The following is a 17,670-nucleotide window of genomic DNA, read 5'->3' on the forward strand; positions in this document are numbered from 1 at the left end:
AACATGTGTGAAGGAGAGGAGGTGTAAAGGAGGGCAGGTGTGAAAGTGGAACAGGTATGAAGGAGGGCAGTTGGGAAGGAGGGCAGGTGTGAAGCAGAACATGTGTGAAGGAGGGCGGGCTTGAAGGCGGGCAGGTGTGAAGGAGGTTAGGTACGAAGGAGATCAGGTGTGGGGAAGGGAGATGGAGCATTTATTTAATATATCAGCACCTCCAACAATGATGCACTCTCTTAGTGCTGGAGTGTCAGCCTATGCACAAGCGATTGAAAGACTAAGACTGCTTCTGTATTACTATAACACTTTGCATTTGGATTGTGGCTGGCTGCATATCATGAAGTGGTCTTTGCACAATATAAAACCTGTAAAGAGACAAAACTACATGGAAGCAAAACATAAGAGTCCTGCACTCAAAAGAGAAAGAAGCATAGGTTACAAGGATAGGCCATTCGGCCTCATGAGTCTGCATTGGCATTCATTTAGATCAGGCATTGGCAACCATTTTTACCTGTAGAGCCTTTTCTTTAAAAATTGCCTAAAATAAAAACTATTGGGAGCTGCAAGATGAAAGTCCGGCATTTCTAAACCAAATTCTTGCCAAATTGTCAAGTGTCTCTGGTAGGGGGTATAATTTGCATATATAATATAGAAATACATGTGTTGAATTTACGTATCAATAGAAAAAATCAAAATTAAAATAGACCTGACTCTGAAGTATCACTTTTTTGACTTCTTTAACTTTAATTTTGTCAATAAAGTCACCTTTAAAACAAATTTTAACTTAGGATGCGTAGAATTAAGACATTTTTTTCAGCAACCAATTCTTATGATTTAAAAAAAGATTTCTAATAACACATTCAGAATAATTTAGTCTCTCTGCTATATTAGAAAGAATAATGGTTGCAACCATAAAACTTGTTTCTTGAACCAAAGCCATTATCTATAACCATCATGTAGCTATACCACTTGAATAGCTTTATTTAGAGCATGATGATGTTTTTCCTTAAATTAATCATTTGAAACTGTAAAGTGCAGCATAATTATTCGCCTTTTATCCCCACGGCTCTTACTTTCCTTGAATTAATTTTTTTTTGCCTTTTTCATGTTAATGTGATCCAACGGGAAAAGGTTAGGAGCCGCAAATGAGATGTTAAAGAGCCACATGTGGCTCGATCTGGAGCCACAGTTTGCACAGCCCTGATTTAGTTCATGGGCCCATCTGTATCTTGACACCATTTAACTGCCTTGGTTCTGTAACCCTTAATACCCTTGCCTAACAATAATCCATCAACCTCAGTTTTGAAATGTGCGATTGACCTCCAGCATAAACAGAGTTTTCGCGGGGAGAGTTCCAGATTTTCATTAGCCTTTGTGTGAAGAAGTGCTTCCTGACATTACCCTTGTTCTGCACTACCCCTGCCAGACGGGGCAGGCGCAACCATGAGGCAAACTTTAGGCGGTCAACTAGAGTGGCAAAACTTGCAGGGCGGCAAAAGAAACTACGTAAGTAAATGAACAGGCTAAAGCAGTGGGAATGAAAGGTCTAGATTCACAAATACTGACACACATGTCAATTTCCATGTATTCGAATTGCAGTCTTTCCAAAAATGTCACCTTATATTCCTTATTCTGTTTACGCAACAGTTTTACAAATTTGCACATCTGCGTGACTATCCCCAAAACTAATGCACAATATTCATTTTCAAAAGCTAATTGTGAGTATGGGGTAATTGTGAGGCTGAAGGTTTGCTGAGGGAACCTAATACACTTGCACCAGACTTGCAAGGGGAAATAGTTTCTATTTACCCTATTTAATCCTTTAATCAACTCAAACACCTCGATGAGGTCATCCCTCAGACTTCCATGCCAAAGGGAAGAGAAACCTAGTCTATGCAGCCTGTCTTTATAATTGAACCCTCTTAGTCCCAGGCCAATATCTGGTGAAACTGCTCTGCACTCTCTCCAAGGCCAATGTCTTTTCTGGGGCGCGATGCCCAGAACTGAGTGTAAGACTCTAAATGGGATCTAATCAGAGCTCTCCACAGTTGTATTGCACAGAAAGAAACAAGATTCAAACATGTTGCTAGAAAGGGTCAATGGTTGAATACTAGGTTTTAGTCACAGCCTTAAAACTAGCACGCAACTCTAAAAGCTTCCTACTTGTATCACGAAAGGCCCCAAGTCCCAACTGTGGAAATCACATTGCTTATTTGGACCCATTAGTTAAGCCCCCATTAGCAGTCTCATTGAAACAAATGCAGACAATGGCAAGAGATGTACTTGTCAACAGGGCTGTGATAATTGCTTTGCCTCCTCTGTGAGGTATGAATAATGTTTGAATAATGTTTCTCTTTCTGCGGGGCTCAGACAATGCTCTCCTGAGCCAGCATCAGCGGTGCCAATCCCATTAGTGGAGAATGCCTGCGCTTTGGCTTCAGTGGGAACTTGGGCCTGAGCATCACCCAACCCTGCTTTCACTGTGTGTTTGGGTAAACGTCCACTTCAATCACAATCGCTCCATTGAAGTGACTCAGAACCGAGTGGCTTGAGAGCATTTGCAGAATCGGTGGAGCATGTCGTAATGGGCTGTTAGTCCATTTAACATTCACAGTAAGAGAAACAAGTAAACAAGCAGGATGGTGATGGGGGATGGGGTAGGGTGGGGGCTGAGGGGAAAATGATGTGTAAACTTTAACCCTTTGCAAGGTTCCTCGCATCCATGGTCTCAAATGAACACCTTGCCCTGAGTGTTTTTAGTCCATTTCCGCCCCATGGCTCACTCCCACCTCTGAGTGAGAAGTCTATGGGTTCAGGTCCCACACTGCAGGCACAAAATCTAGGGTGACGTCCCCTGCACAGTACTGAGGGAGTGTTGCATTGTCAGAGGTGCTATCTTTTAGATGAATCATTAAACCAAGGCTCCACCCACCCTCTCAGGTGGACATAAAAGATTCTGAGCCACTATTTTGAAGAACAGGGGCATTCTCCTCATTGCCCCGGCCAATATATACCCCTCAACCAACATCACACATTGCTGTTTGTGAGAGCTTGTTATAGGTCTAAATTTGTTGCCAACTTTCCTATATTACAACAGTTACTAGACTTCAAAAGTTCTTTATTGGCTGCAAAGCACTTTGTCGCCTTGTGAAAGGTGCTATGTGAATGCAAGTTTTCTTGCCAGAAGCTCCTCATTAATGATTGAGTATAGTCCCACTAACTGTCAATGCCTTACCCAACTGGCCTTTCTTTACCTGCAGAGTAGTATGTGTTGGCAGGCTGTGATGGCATTCTGAACGAGGCTAATCATGTCTCCATCCAATGTCTATACCTGGCCACTTTTCAGAGTGGATTCAATGGATTGCAATGAAGTGTGGGACTCTCATTGATTTTTAAAAATTCATTTACAGGATGTGGGCATTGCTGCCTAGGCCAGCATTTATTGCCCATCCCTAATTGCCCTTGACATGGTGAGCTGCCTTCTTGAACCACTGCAGTCCATGTGGTGTAGATACATCCACAGTGCTGTTAGGAAGGGAGTTCCAGGATTTTGACCTAGCGACAGTGAAGGAACAGCTATATATTTCTAAGTCAGTATGGTGAGTGGCTTGGATGGGAACTTCCAGTTGGTGGTGTTCCCATGTATCTGCTACCCTTGTCCTTCTAGATGGCAGTGGTTGTGGGTTTAGAAGGCATTGCCTAAGGAGCCTTTCTGTGTTCCTGCAGTGCATCTTGTAGAGGGTACACATTGCTGCCACTATCGTCGATGGTGGAGGGAGTGAATGTTTGTGGAAGGGGTGCCAATCAAGCAGACTGCTTTGGCCTGAATGGTGTCAAGCTTCTTGAGTGTTGTTGGAGCTGCACTCACCTAGGCAAGTGAGGAGTATTCCATCACACTCCTGACTTGTGCCTTGTAGATAGTGGACAGGCTTTGGGGAGTGAGGAGGTGAATTTCTCACCACAGGCTTCCGAGCCTCTGACCTGCTCTTGTAGCCACAGTATTTATATGGTTGGTCCAGTTCAGTTTCTGGTCAATGGTAACCCCCAGGATGTTAATAGTGGGGGATTCAGTGATGGTAATGCCATTGAATGTGAAGGGGGCGATGGTTAGATTCTCTCTTGTTGGAGATGGTCATTGCCTGGCACTTGTGTGGCGTGAATGTTACTTGCCACTTGTCAGCCTAAGCCTGGATATTGTCCAGGTCTTGCTGCAGTTGGACATGGACTGCTTCAGTATCTGAGGAGTTGCGAATGGTGCTAAACATTGTGCAATCATCAGCGAATATCCCCACTTCTGACCTTATGATGGAAGGAAGGTCGTTGATGAAGCAGCTGAAGATGGTTGGGCCAAGGACACTACCTTGAGGAACTCCTGCAGTGATGTCCTGGAGCTGAGATGATTGACCTCCAACAACCACAACCATCTTTCTTTGTGCTAGGTATGAATCCAACCAGTGGAGAGTTTTCCCCCTGATTCTTATTCACTCCAGTTTTGCTAGGGCTCCTTGATACCACACTCAGTCAAATGCTGCTTTGATGTCAAAGGCAGTCACTCTCACCTCACCTCTGGTGTTCAGCTCTTTTGTCTATGTTTGAACCCTCTTCCCTGAAGTAGGGGTGCCAAGATCATCTGCGGTATGTTTACTGTTGTCCTGGAGTTGAAATAAACTAACCAAGATCTAATACCTGGCAAGTTTGATAAAAGAAAGACTGCACTTATATAGCATCTTAGAACTTCCCAAAGCCCTTCAGAGCCAATTAAGTACTTTAGAATTGCAGTCGCTGTTGCATTGAATTGCTGTTGTATTGTAACAGCAAAGAGATAATGACAAGGTAGTCTGCTTTAGTGGTGTTGGTTGAGGGATAAATATTGGCCAGGACACTAGGGAGAACTCCCCTGATCTTTTTCAAATAATTTGGGATCTTTCAGGTCCACCTGAGAGGACAGACAAGGACTTGGTTTGAAGTCTCACGTGGAAGATGGCACTTCTGACAGTGCAGCAATCCCTCAGGATTGTCAGTATAAATTTTGAGCTCAAATCTCTGCAATTGAACTTGAACCAAACTTTCTGACTCAAAGGTGAGAATGTTACCACTGAGCCACAGCTGACAATACAATAAAATTTAAATGTAATTTTCCTAAATTATCATATTATTGGTGATAGAATTCCAATAGTTACAATTTTAAGGCCAAAAAGACTGATTTAGAAACAGCAAAGAAACAAGCCATTTTTGTGCTTCCCATGAGCCTCCTCCCACTCTATATACTTAATCTTACCATATCAACAACAGCAACAACCTGCATTTATATAGTGTCTTTATCACGGCAAAACTTTCCAATACGCTTCACAGGATAGTATAGATACGTTTTGACACTAAGCCACATAAAGGGATATTAGGTCAGATGACCAAAATCTTGTTCAAAGGTATAGGTCTTAAGGAGTGCATTACAGGAGAAGGGAGAGATGGACATGGACAGAGTTTAGGGCCCAGGCAACTCAATGCATGGCTGCCAATGATGGGCAATTAAGGAAATTGTGGATGTGCAAATGACTAGAATTGGAGGAGTGCAGAAATTGCAGAGGGTTGTAGGAGGTTACAGAGATAGGGAAGGGTGAGGCCACGGAGGGATTTGAAAAAAGGATGAGAATTTTAAAATTGAGACGTTGTTGGTTTGGGAGCCAATTTAGGTTAGCAAGCGCAGGTATGATGACTGGGTGGGACTTGGTGCGAGTTAGGATCTGGAGATCATGGTTTTGGTTCCTATTCCTTTTTCCTTTGATGCCTGATCTAGCCCTTAATTGCATCATGTGGTAGTGAGTTCCATAGACAGCTTTGTATTTCTACAACATTCAGAAACAACTCGAAGCAAACAGTTTGGCTGAGTTGCATGACTGCTGTTCTGTAGGCAGAGGAGGTTATTATTCAGTGGGCATGATCAAGTACAATGTCGATGCTACCTGTGATCAAATGATGTGAACAATAGCTACCTGGATGAAGTATCAGAGAGGTGATAGAGCAATTCATTGGAAAGGAAGAATGAGAAATTCTGGGGAAAATAAGTTTTCTCCTGTATCCAAGGTTTATTCAGGCATTTCAATTAGGAGCACTGAAGTTTTTTTTAAATTTTCCATTTCAGCCCTCCAGGCTAGAAAGGGAAAAGGAGATGAACTGTCCCAAATTCAACAAAAATTTATAAGTTCCACAAGAAAACATCCTTCCACACTTGAGAATATTCTCTTCACAATTGCAACGACTTGGGGCGGACCTTTTGTGCGATGCTCTGTTTGTCCAAAGTGAGAGGGGGAGGTGAATGGGGAAGGATTTGCGGTGTGGCACTGGGCCCATAGGGAGTGTGTAACGGTGATTTGGGTCGTGGCGACTGCCTGTGTCGCCTGAGTCACTTGAGGCGGGGGATGAACTGAGAGGAGTTTGTTTGTTTGTAAGTGGCTGGAGGCTGTTTGTTGGGGAAGGGAAGGGAATGAAGTGATTGCTGGCGGAGATGACGGCGTTTGTTTACAGTTTATTACCCTCCCTCCCCTCCTCCCCTCGCGGACAGCGGCGGAGCTCAGTCCCCATTCACCCCACCCCCAACATCTACCATCAGCCACCCGACAAACCCACCCCTCCCCTCCCCCTGTCCCCTCTACACCCCCCTCCCCCTGCCCCCCTCGCTCCCCCCTCCCCTGCCCCCCTCGCCTCCCCCCTCCCCCTGCCCCCCTCGCTCCCCCCTCCCTGCCCCCCTCGCTCCCTCCTCCCCTGCCCCCCTCGCTCCCCCCTCCCCTGCCCCCTCGCTCCCTCCTCCCCCTGCCCCCCTCGCTCCCCCCCCCCCCCCCCCTGTCCCCTCGCTCCCCCTCCCTGTCCCCCTCGCTCCCCCCCTCCCCTTCCCCCCTCACTCCCCCCCTCGCTCCCCCCTCCCCCTGCCCCCCTCACTCCCCCCCTCCCCCTGCCCCCCTCGCTCCCCCCTCCCCCTGCCCCTCGCCCTCCCCCTCCCCTGCCGCCCCTCGCTCCCCCCTCCCCCTCGCTCCCCCCCTCCCCTCCGCTCCCCCCCCTCCCCTCGCTCCCCCCTCCCCCTCGCTCCCCCCCTCCCCTCGCTCCCCCCCTCCCCTCGCTCCCCCCTCCCCCTCGCTCCCCCCCTCGCTCCCCCCTCCCCTGCCCCCTCGCTCCCTGCCTTCCCTGCACCCCCCCCCCCCCATCCTCCCTCCCTCCCTCCACCGGCCCCCCCCTCCCACACTCTCGCCTGGTCCCCCTCCCGCGCCCCCTCCCGGCCCCCAAGCCCAACTGCCTCCCATCCCCACTACCCTGATTCTTCCCAACCCTCCCTGACTATGCTCCCCCTCCACCGCCCGACTTTCCCCCGCGCGCCCTCTCTTCACCCCACCCCCCCCACTTATAGAAGAATGAGATGGAAACTCATTAGAAAGTATAAAATTCTTACAGGGGTGGACTGACTGGATGCAGGGATGATAGTTCCTCTGGCTGGGGGTCCTAGAAGAAGGGGTCGCAATCTCAGGAATCTGGGCAGGCCACTTAGGACTGAGATGAGGAGAAACATCTTCACTCGGAGTTTGGTGACCCTGTGGAATTCTCTACCACAAACGGCTGTGGATGCCAAGTCACAGAAATATATTTAATAAAGAAATAGATTTCTGGACTCCAAAGGCATCAAGGGGATGGGGAGTGCGGGAGCACTGCGTTGAGTAGACCTTATTGAATGGCAGAGCAGGCTTGATGGGCCGAATGACCTACTTTTGCTCCTATTTTCTGTGTCGCTCCAGCAAGAGTCTGTGCTTTCAGCAAAGGGGAAAAAATTTTTAAAGAGGGGATTTTATTTTAGTTTCATAATGTTTGTGTGGCATGGGATCTGAATTATTCTAATTTCTGTCTTGCCTATGATAAGTTACTGGTATGTTTACAGCACTGTATGTGTCAGAAAGCCTACTACAAGGCAATTTTCTGTTACCAAACAGTATTCTGTTGCAGTGGAAACAGAAAATGCTGGAAATATTTCAAATTTCCAGCATCTGCAGTATTTCAGTTTGTATTCTATTGCAGTGCTGCCTGCTGAGACATGTAGTCTTAAAGTTTTTTATTGCTAAGTGCAGAAACTTAGCACCATTACATGCCTGATTGAACTGTCCACCATAGGTAGCCGCACCAATGCTGGACCTGGATTTTGTGAAGTACTTTTACATTATGAAAAGAAAGACTTGCCTTCATATAGAGCCTTTTGTGACCTTAAGGTTTTCCAAAGTACTTTACAGGCAATGAAATATTTTTCACGTGGAGTGACTGTTGCAACATAGGAAGCACAGCAGACAGTTTGTACGCAGCAAGCTCCCAGTGAAAGAATGCCTTGGTAATCAGTTTCTCATGATGTTGGTTGAGGGAAAATAATTGACCAGGACTCCTGGAAGAGGGACTTGTACAAAATCATGCCATGGGACCTTTTATGCCTGCCTGAGAGGACAGGTGGGCTCTTGATTTAATGTCTTACTCAAATGCAGCACCTCCTCAATACTGTACTGGGGTTGTCAGCCTAGATGATGCGCCCTAGTCTTTGCAGTGCGACTTGAACCCACGACCATCTGACTGAGAGGTCAGGGTGTTAGCAGCTGAGCCTCAGCTGACACATAGCGGTGATGCTAGTAGGGATAAAATTGATTCATACATGGCGGGAGAGGGGAACAGAAGACGGATGGGGGTTGGGAGGGCAGGATGGGAAGAGTGGGAGGTCCTTTGCTTTGGAGTATGAACACCGTCGTAGTACAGTTTGACTCTTGTAGGACTCGGGGAATCTGTAGATTCCCTGTCATATATAATATCATGGCATAGCTTATCTGGTGATATTTAAAAAAGGAACATTATTAATAAGAAACAGTTAGATTATTGGGGAGAGAAAGGGTTGGAGAGTATGAAAACAAATTTGGCCAGTTTGTACCCAGAATTAGTCTCTCCATAGAGCTCTGTAGTCCAAAGCAGTGAACTCAGCCTCACTGAGCATGCCCTATTGTTAGACAGATAGATAACCAGTCAAAACCTTGTCGAAATAGCCACAGGCTTTTTCGAGCCTAATGGCTTTTCCTCAGTTATGGCTGATGTCTCGCTGGGTGATCTTCAGGGTGAAGAGAAATATGAGGGAGCAGGTCGATTTGGCAACTAATCTGCATTCTTAATTACCACGTGCATAATCAGAAAATAAATCTGTCAGATTGCTTCCAGTCTCTGTAAAGGGCGGTGTTCCCTCAGTGAATGAAGATGCTTGCAGTCTGTAATTAATGGGGAAGATAAAGTGCTGGCGTTGATATTTTAAAAGTTTGTGGTCGAGTATGATTGATTTCCTTGAATTACGACTGTTGATGATAAATTCATGCAACAGGGAGCTGGTTAATCTGTCCTTTAAATGGTGTTAAGTGTTGTTCTGGGATTTCAGTAACTGTTTGAAATTACCACATTAACGAAATTGCAAAACGAAACTGCAAAACCACCTAGCAGAATTTCAGTTATAGATTCTTCTCCTAAAGAAGGAAGGATATAGCACCTTTCATGGCCTCGGGGGCAAGCCAAAGAGCCTTACAGCCAGTGAAGTGCTTCTTGAAGTGTGCTCACCGTTTCAATGGAGCACAGCAATCTCTCACAAACAGTAATCAGATAACCTGTTTTAGTGATGTTGGTTGAGGGATAAATGTTAACCAGGACACTGGGGAAAACTTCCCTGCTCTTCCTCAAAACAGTGCTCTGAGATTATTTATATCCACCTGAGGGAGCAGACAGGCTGAGAGTTGTACCACTCAGTCAAGCCTGACATATTTAACACAGCCGCTGTTTCTTTTTAGTACTTTGGAATGAATATCACCAGGGCCAGGAAGCCTCCCTGCCTTAAGAGATGTTGGTCCCAAGGCTCTTCAGAGGTGTGAAGATTGATGCCGAGGCTAAAAAAAAGGAGAGCTCTGGAAACGTGGTGGGGAGGATCTTAAAGAAGGACAGGGAAATGGAAGATTTTAGGGAGAAATTTCCAGCATGCAGGGCCTAGGCATTTTTTTAGTGTGGCCACCAGTGGTTGGGGTGGCGTGGGGAAAGGAGTGTCCAAGAGGCTGGAGTCAGAGGAACAGAATATTCAGGGGGTGAAGTTACAGGGCTGGAGAAAGTTAAGGAGGAGAAGAGGTAATGCAAGGGTTTAATCACTGGGATAAGAAAATTAATAGTTTGAGTACTGGTGGACTGGCCAGTGTAGGTCAGCAAGGAAATGTGACAGGCAAGCTGGACTTGGTGCGCAATAGGATGCAGCAGCAGAGTTTTGGACAAGCTGGGGCCTGTGAGGCTGGTCGTGGAATTGTTGGAGTTATTGAATGTTGGAGGTGACAGAAAGGTTTTCAATGGCTGATGGACTGAGCTCGGGGAAGGAGCAGCTGGTGGAAGTAGGCATGGTTCATGCTCAAGGATGGCGGGTAGGGTGGGGGCGGGGTGGGGGGGCGTTCAGCAACTCAGCTCATATCGAACAGGATGTGGAGAAATTGCCTGAGCTGATGGTCCAGGAAGAGGTTTGAATTAGTGGTGAGAGAGTGGTGTCTGTGATTTGACAAGGGAGCTGATGTCCATGTGGAGTTGGGGCAGGTACGTGAGGAGGACAAAATCGGCTGGGGACACTGAAGTCCTACAGAATTTAACAGCAGAACTTAACTGACATTTTTTTCTTCCCTTCCTTGCCCAACAAGCTGGCTAAGTTGGCAGCTGGACCAGGAGGCAATTGGAAGGTGATTGGAATTGGGAGTGGGGGGTGGATGCTGTGAGGAGGTTGGCCACAACTGTGACATGGAGAGGGTGACTTGGTTGGGGGAGGAAGCCGACAAGGGATGCCAAAGGCTACCTTGAAGGGCTACGGTGGGGTTTGGGGAAGCATCCCTGATCCTCCTGGTCCACAAGCAGTGCTGTAAAAGGCACTTCCCACCTTGAGCTGGCAGCTGCTGCCTCCCTTTCACTGGTTTTCCCAAAACTCACTCAGCACCTGTAAAAATTCGATCAGGCTCCTGATTGCACTGTGATCCATCTCCCCCTTTGGGACACCCTAACTCCTTAATACACATCGTTGTGAAAATGGCGGGTTGGGGTTGGGTTCCTGGTTTTTAAATTTTTAATTGCTCCTCCCCCCCCCCCAACCTTCTCTCAAGCCCCCTGACCTAGGTAGAACCTGAGTATCGTCAGCTTTACAAGTAAGAGCTGACCCCATCCGTGCAGATGGTCTTCCCAAGGGGCGATATGTCAATGACCAAGAGGATTGTGTCAAGGATGCATCGTTGAATGAGACAGAGGTGGGGAAGCAGCCATCATTAGAGCGCCCCCTCCCACAACTCTTTCTCTGGTACATCAATGATTGCTTCGGTGCTGCTTCATGCTCTCGTCTGGACCCGATTTATTAATTTTGCTTCCAATTTCCACCCCTCCATCATTTTCACATGGTCCATCTCTGACACTTCCCTTCCTTGACCTCTCTGTCTCAATTTCTGGTGATAGACTGTCCACCAATATTCATTACAAGCCTACCGACTCCCACAGCTACCTCAACTACAGCTCCTCACACCCCGCTTCCTGTAAGGACTCCATCCCATTCTCTCAGTTTCTTTGCCTCCGTCGCATCTGTTCTGATGATGCCACTTTCAAAAACAGTTCCTCTGACATGTCTTCCTTCTTCCTCGACCGAGGTTTTCCACCCACGGTGGTTGACAGGGCCCTCAACCGTGTCCGGCCCATCTCCCGCACATCCGCCCTCACACCTTCCTCTCCCTCCCAGAACCATGATAGGGTCCCCCTTGTCCTCACTTATCACTCCACCAGCCTTCACATTCAAAGGATCATCCTCCGCCATTTGCACCAACTCCAGCATGATGCCACCACCAAACACATCTTCCCTTCACCCCCCACCGGCGGCATTCAGCAGGGATCGTTCCCTCCGGGACACCCTGGTCCACTCCTCCATCACCCCCTACACCTCAACCCCCTCCCACGTCACCTTCCCATGCAACCGCAGAAGGTGCAACACCTGCCCCTTTACTTCCCCTCTCCTCACCGCCCAAGGGCCCAAACATTCCTTTCAAGTGAAGCAGCATTTCACTTGCACTTCCCTCAATTTAGTCTACTGCATTCGCTGTTCCCAATGCGGTTTCTTCTACATTGGAGAGACCAAATGCAGACTGGGTGACCGCTTTGCAGAACACCGGTCTGTCCGCAAGCATGACCCAGACCTCCCTGTCGCTTGCCATTTCAACACTGCACCCTGCTCTCATGCCCGCATGTCCATCCTTGGCCTGCTGCATTGTTCCAGTGAAGCTCAACACAAACTGGAGGAACAGCACCTCATCTTCCGACTAGGCACTTTACAGCCTTCCGGACTGAATATTGAGTTCAACAATTTTAGATCATGAACTCTCTCCTCCATCCCCACCCCCTTTCCGATCCTCCTTTTTTCCAATAATTTATATAAATTTTTCTTTTCCCACCTATTTCCATTATTTTTAAATGTATTTCCATCCATTGTTTTATCTCTGCCTTTTAGCCTATTTCGATCCCTTCCCCCCACCCCATCCCCACTAGGGCTATCTGTACCTTTATTATCACGTTCCTTAGATAATATCACCAGCTTCAACACCTCTTTGTCCTTTTGTCTGTGACATCTTTTGGTTTGTGACATCTTTTGGTTATCTCCACCTATCACTGGCCCTCTATCCAGCTCTACCTGTCCCACCCCACCCCCCTTAAACCAGCTTATATTTCACCTCTTTTCTATTTTTCCTTAGTTCTGTTGAAGAGTCATACGGACTCGAAACGTTAACTGTGTTCCTCTCCACAGATGCTGTCAGACCTGCTGAGGTTTTCCAGGTATTTTTGTTTTTGTTTTGGATTTCTAGCATCTACAGTTTTTTGCTTTCATCACTAGAGATTCTCTGGTTATGATCAGATAGGTGGGAGTGGAACCGTGTGAGAGCATGGGCAGTGGAGGAGAGAGCATTGGAGAAAGACAGTGTTGAAGAGGGATAACACCCTCATCACATTCATAGAAAACACCATGGGCTTACAGAGCAGAAATGTAGCTATGCTTGCATATGGAGCAGGATCTTATTGTGAAAGTTTTCCTCCTTCTCCGCTGGACCTGTAAATGCCGACAGTCCTGTTTCTGTATTTACACTTATTAGCTAACAGGCAGTAAAAGGATCACATCGCAGTTTATACCTAGGAAATTCGTTCGAGATGAAGCAGAAGTCCAATTTCTGAAAATGGGCCTTTCTGTCCTCCTTCCCATTATTTATGCACAGTCACAGCACTTGATTGGCTTTTCATTACGTAATGCCCGTGAAATATTGATGCTCTGGGATTACCAGGGCCAGCCTTGTTTGCTGCACCGTGCTTCTGAATCTGCATGTGAGAGCTTGATTAGTGCTGCACTCTAAATCAATGAGGTCACCTCTCCAAGGCCCAGAGGATGCATTGTTTTTGTTTCTCCCTCCTCCGTACCCCTGCTGCTTCTGTGTCCTGCACGACGGAGCTGAACGGGACTCAGCTGGGATTTGGGAAGAGAACCCCTCGTGCTTGAAGTGCTATTGCCCATCACAACTGAAAGGTACCTGTGAACGGAGACAGTTAAGTTCAGTGGATTGCTTGATGACAGTGCTGAGGTTGCAAGAATAAGGGAATAAATCAAAATCATTGGGGATGCGATGCGTGATATCAACAATTAATGGAGTTGTAAAATGATGGGTAAAGAGATAATTAACATTGGAATGAGTGGCATGTGGTTGAGACTAATGGATGATCAGAAACCATTCCAACCACAGGTGAGATTGCTTTGCTTATACTGTTGGCAGTTGCAGCTGTGGCTCAGTTCATAGCACCCTCGCCTTTGAATCAGAGGGTTGTGGGTTCATGTCCCACTCCCGGAAACCAAGAACTGTGATTGTACTCGAAAAAGTTGCAATCTGTGACCGTTGATAACTCGAAAGAATTACTGTTCGTAAGTTGTGAGGTATGGCTCCGTGGGTGGTACTGTCACCTCTTGGGTCAGAAGGTTTTGGCTTGAAGTCTCACTCCATAGATTTTGAGCACAAAATCCTGGCTGACATACCAATGCAGTACTGAGGGAGTGCTGCACTGTCAGAGGTTCCATCTTTTGAATGTGATGTTAAACCGAGGCCACATCTGCCCTCTTGGGTAGGTGTTACAGATCTCATGGCATTATTTGAAGAAGAGCAGAGGAATTCTCCCGGAGACTTGGCTTTTCCTTAATCCTCGACCAACACTTAACAAAACCCTTGTAAGGAAGTCTGTACAAACAGCATTGATTTTTCTTCTCACCACCCGTTCGTAAACAGAAAGGTGTTTTGAATTGTTTCTTTTATTTAATAAACGGTGGGGTATTTCCCAACTCTTTGGTTTTTGTGTCCCGATTTCTACTAATAACCCCTCGGCAAATTTGAGGTAGGATTGACTCAGGTTAGTTTATTGCACACGTTCAAAAACCGCGAAAAGGAAGGACAGTAACTTCCCCCTCCACACTTGTACAGTAATATTGGTTCTCGTGAGCTCCAGAGTCCAGAGTAAAAGTCCAATGAGGAATTTTTTCACAAGGGTCGGCAGGTTGAAAACCAGTGTTGTAAAATTTGCTTTTCCAGTGGGGTTGTTGTCACAAGATGAAGTGGGCACGCAGAGATGAATCAATTTTGTATGCAATGGTACTACACCTCCAGCAGAGGCAGGTTGGATGGGGGTCAGTTGTCCAGTTTGGCCAGGGCTTGCTTTGGTGTGGCCTTGCAGTCAGATGTTAAACAGCAGACTGGAACTTGCAGCTCAGGAAGGAGACATTAACCTGTTCAACAAGCCAGAGTCTTAGGTCATGTGACCTTGCCTCCACAATATCTTCAACAAAGGATGTTTATCCACTGTCTGGAAATTGGCTTTGTGTTCCAGACTGATGACGTCTCAGCCATTATGGATTGAAAAAGGTGCTATTTGTTGCGTGCCTGGTGTTTGGGAAGTCATTGTCTCCATAGACTCTCAGACTCCGTTAGCAAGCGTGGTTTGTCAAATGCAAATAGCCTTCCAGTAGCTTGCTTTGAAGTTGTGCTGTGCTGTCCCCAGATGGTCTGGTAGAAGCTCCTTAGACGTAACAAGGTGTGACATTCCCGAAACTGAGAAGTGAATTATTTTGTTCTGGAGACTCACAGATGATAACTGACAGACAGAGAGTCTGCCATCTTGAGGGATCTTTGTTCAGCCAAAAACTCCAGTGTAAAAATAAATAGCAATAAGGATATATTTGGATAAAAATATACAGTGTTATATTCTGCTCTGGCACACTCTGCTCATTATCGCATTGTGGGGCCTTGCTGTGTGCAAATTGGTTGCTATTTGACGTATGAACAACACTGAGGGTCAAAGAGAGTGTATGAGAATAGATTATCAGCCAAAATAAAAGGAACCCGAAATGCTTTCAAAAATACACAAACAGTAAAAAGGTAGTCAAAGGAAAGATGGAGCTGACAAGGGACCTAAAATGCGATAATCTTGTGGAGGCTGAGGTACTAAATAAGTACTTTGCACCTGTCTTCATGAGAGAGGAGGATGCTGCCAATGTCAGTGTAAGAAGGAGGTATTACCGAAACAATAATGGAGTTAGTGAGTTAGTAACACGGTTAGGGTTGCCAACCCTCCAGGATTGGCCTGGAGTCTCCGGGAATTGAAAATCAATCTCCAGGACACTGCTCTGTGCAATCCTGGAGAAAAATCATTGACGTTAAAAAAGATAGTTTTCAAAAAAAAACTTTGATCATTTCACATTACCAGATATAAAAACAATGGGTGGGGGGGGGGGGGGGGGGGGGGGTGGGGGGGCGCGGGGGTGGGGGGCGCTGGGGGGCGGTAAAAGGCTGTTTGGCTGACAGTCAAGAAGCATCCAATTAGGAAACGAGTCTATTTGCTTTCCAGTTGGTGTAGGAAGGCAGTATGTCACAAGGATGAGTATGTTGGCTGAATATGGCTGGAGCAGAATAACATTTAATCACAGTTGGCAACCCTAACCAGATACCAGGAGGGCATAGGCAACATGGTGAAATGGGCAGACACATGGCAAATGCAATTTAATATAGTGAAGTGTGAGGTGATGCATTTTGGTGGGAAGCTTAAGGGTGGTGGGGAGGGGGGCATATAAAGTGAATGGTGCAATTTTAAAGGAGCTGGAGGAACAGAGAGAGCTCAGTGTATATGTACACAAATATTTAATTGACAAGGCAGATTGAGAAGGTTGTTCAAAAAGCATTTGGGGTTCTTGACTTTTTTGATAAAAGCAGAGAATGCAAAGGCAAAGAAGTTAAATGATCCATTATAAAGAACTGGTTAGGCCTCCGTTGATGCATTGTCTTCAGTTCTGAGCACCACATGTTAAGAAGGATCTCAAGGCCTTGGAGAGGATGCAGAAGAGATTTACTGGAATCGTTTCGGGGTGGGGGACTTGAGGTATATGGAGAGATTGGAAAAGCTGGGGTGTTGTCCTTCTTACAGCAGAGAAAATCAAGGGGAGATGTTCAAAATCATGAAGGGTTTTGATACTGTAAATATGGAGAAAGTGTTCAGGTGGAATGTTAATTTTTTTTAAACATAGGAGCTGTGACCTGAATGCACTCCCTGACAGGGTGGTGAGAGCAGACTCAACAGCAATACTTGAGAGAATTGGATAAATATTTGAAGGGGGGGAAAAACAGACTTAAAGAAAAAAATAGAGGAGTGTAACTAATTGGACAGCTCCACCAAAAGAATCGGCATATAGATGATGGGCTGAATGGCCTTCTCTGTGCTGCATCGTTCTATGAATTCCAAGTCCCTTCCTTAGTTTCCTTTAAATGTTTTTACTACTTGAGCTTTTATCTCCATTTCCAATTCCACCGTTATCTCTGCATCATGGTTTATCTGAAGCAGATGTACATGTGTCGCACATTCTCTGTTAATATTTTTTCTTATTTTTTCTTTTGGCTCTTCCTATGATGGTGACCAATGGCCTAAAGCCTACCTTCTATCTGAGAAGGATGTGTTAATGGTGCATGGTTCAGGAGCCACAATTTCTGTATAAAGTCCCCCCGCTCTCCATGACCTCTGCTTCGTTTCTTAGGGTGAAGAATAATATCAGCAGGAACAATTTGCATTTATGTAGCACCTTCAGCCTAATACAATATCTCAAGGTTTCACAGGAGCATGATAAATCATAATTTGAAACCATGCAACATAAGCAGATATTTGGCAGATGACCAAAAGCTGAGTCAAAGAGACAAATTATAAGAAGTATCTTAAAGGGGTAAAGAGGTAGAGAGGGTGAGAGGTTTGGAGAGGGAATTTCAGAGCTTAACGCCCAGGCAGCTGAAGGCACAGCCACCAATGCTTGAGCGGTTCAAATGGGGGGTGTTCAAGAGGCCAGAATTAAAGGAGTACAGAGATCTTGGAGGTTTGTGGGGCTGGAGGACATTACTGAGATAGGGAGGGTCGAGGCCATGGAGAAATTTGAAAACCAGGATGAGAATTTTAAAATTGAGGTGTTGCTTAACCAGGGACAGTGTAGGTCAGTAAGCACAGGGGGCTATTGTTGAATGAGATGGTGAGTAAGGACACAAGTAGCAGAGTTTGGGGTGATCTCAAGTTTAT

General features: G+C 46.2%; 1 protein-coding gene across 2 annotated transcripts in view; it reads left to right on the top strand.

Annotated features, from left to right (window-relative positions):
• Positions 1-6,326: 6,326 nt before the first annotated feature.
• plekhm3 (pleckstrin homology domain containing, family M, member 3) overlaps positions 6,327-17,670 on the top strand; it is an 87,605-nt gene continuing 76,261 nt past the window's right edge. For both annotated transcript variants that reach the window (XM_078551542.1, XM_078551540.1), the window contains exon 1: positions 6,327-6,436. The gene's annotated coding sequence lies outside the window, so the exon portion shown is untranslated. The remainder of the gene's footprint in view (positions 6,437-17,670) is intronic.

Source organism: Cetorhinus maximus, chromosome 11, assembly GCF_964194155.1.
Source record: "Cetorhinus maximus chromosome 11, sCetMax3.hap1.1, whole genome shotgun sequence".
Lineage (NCBI taxonomy): Eukaryota > Metazoa > Chordata > Chondrichthyes > Lamniformes > Cetorhinidae > Cetorhinus > Cetorhinus maximus.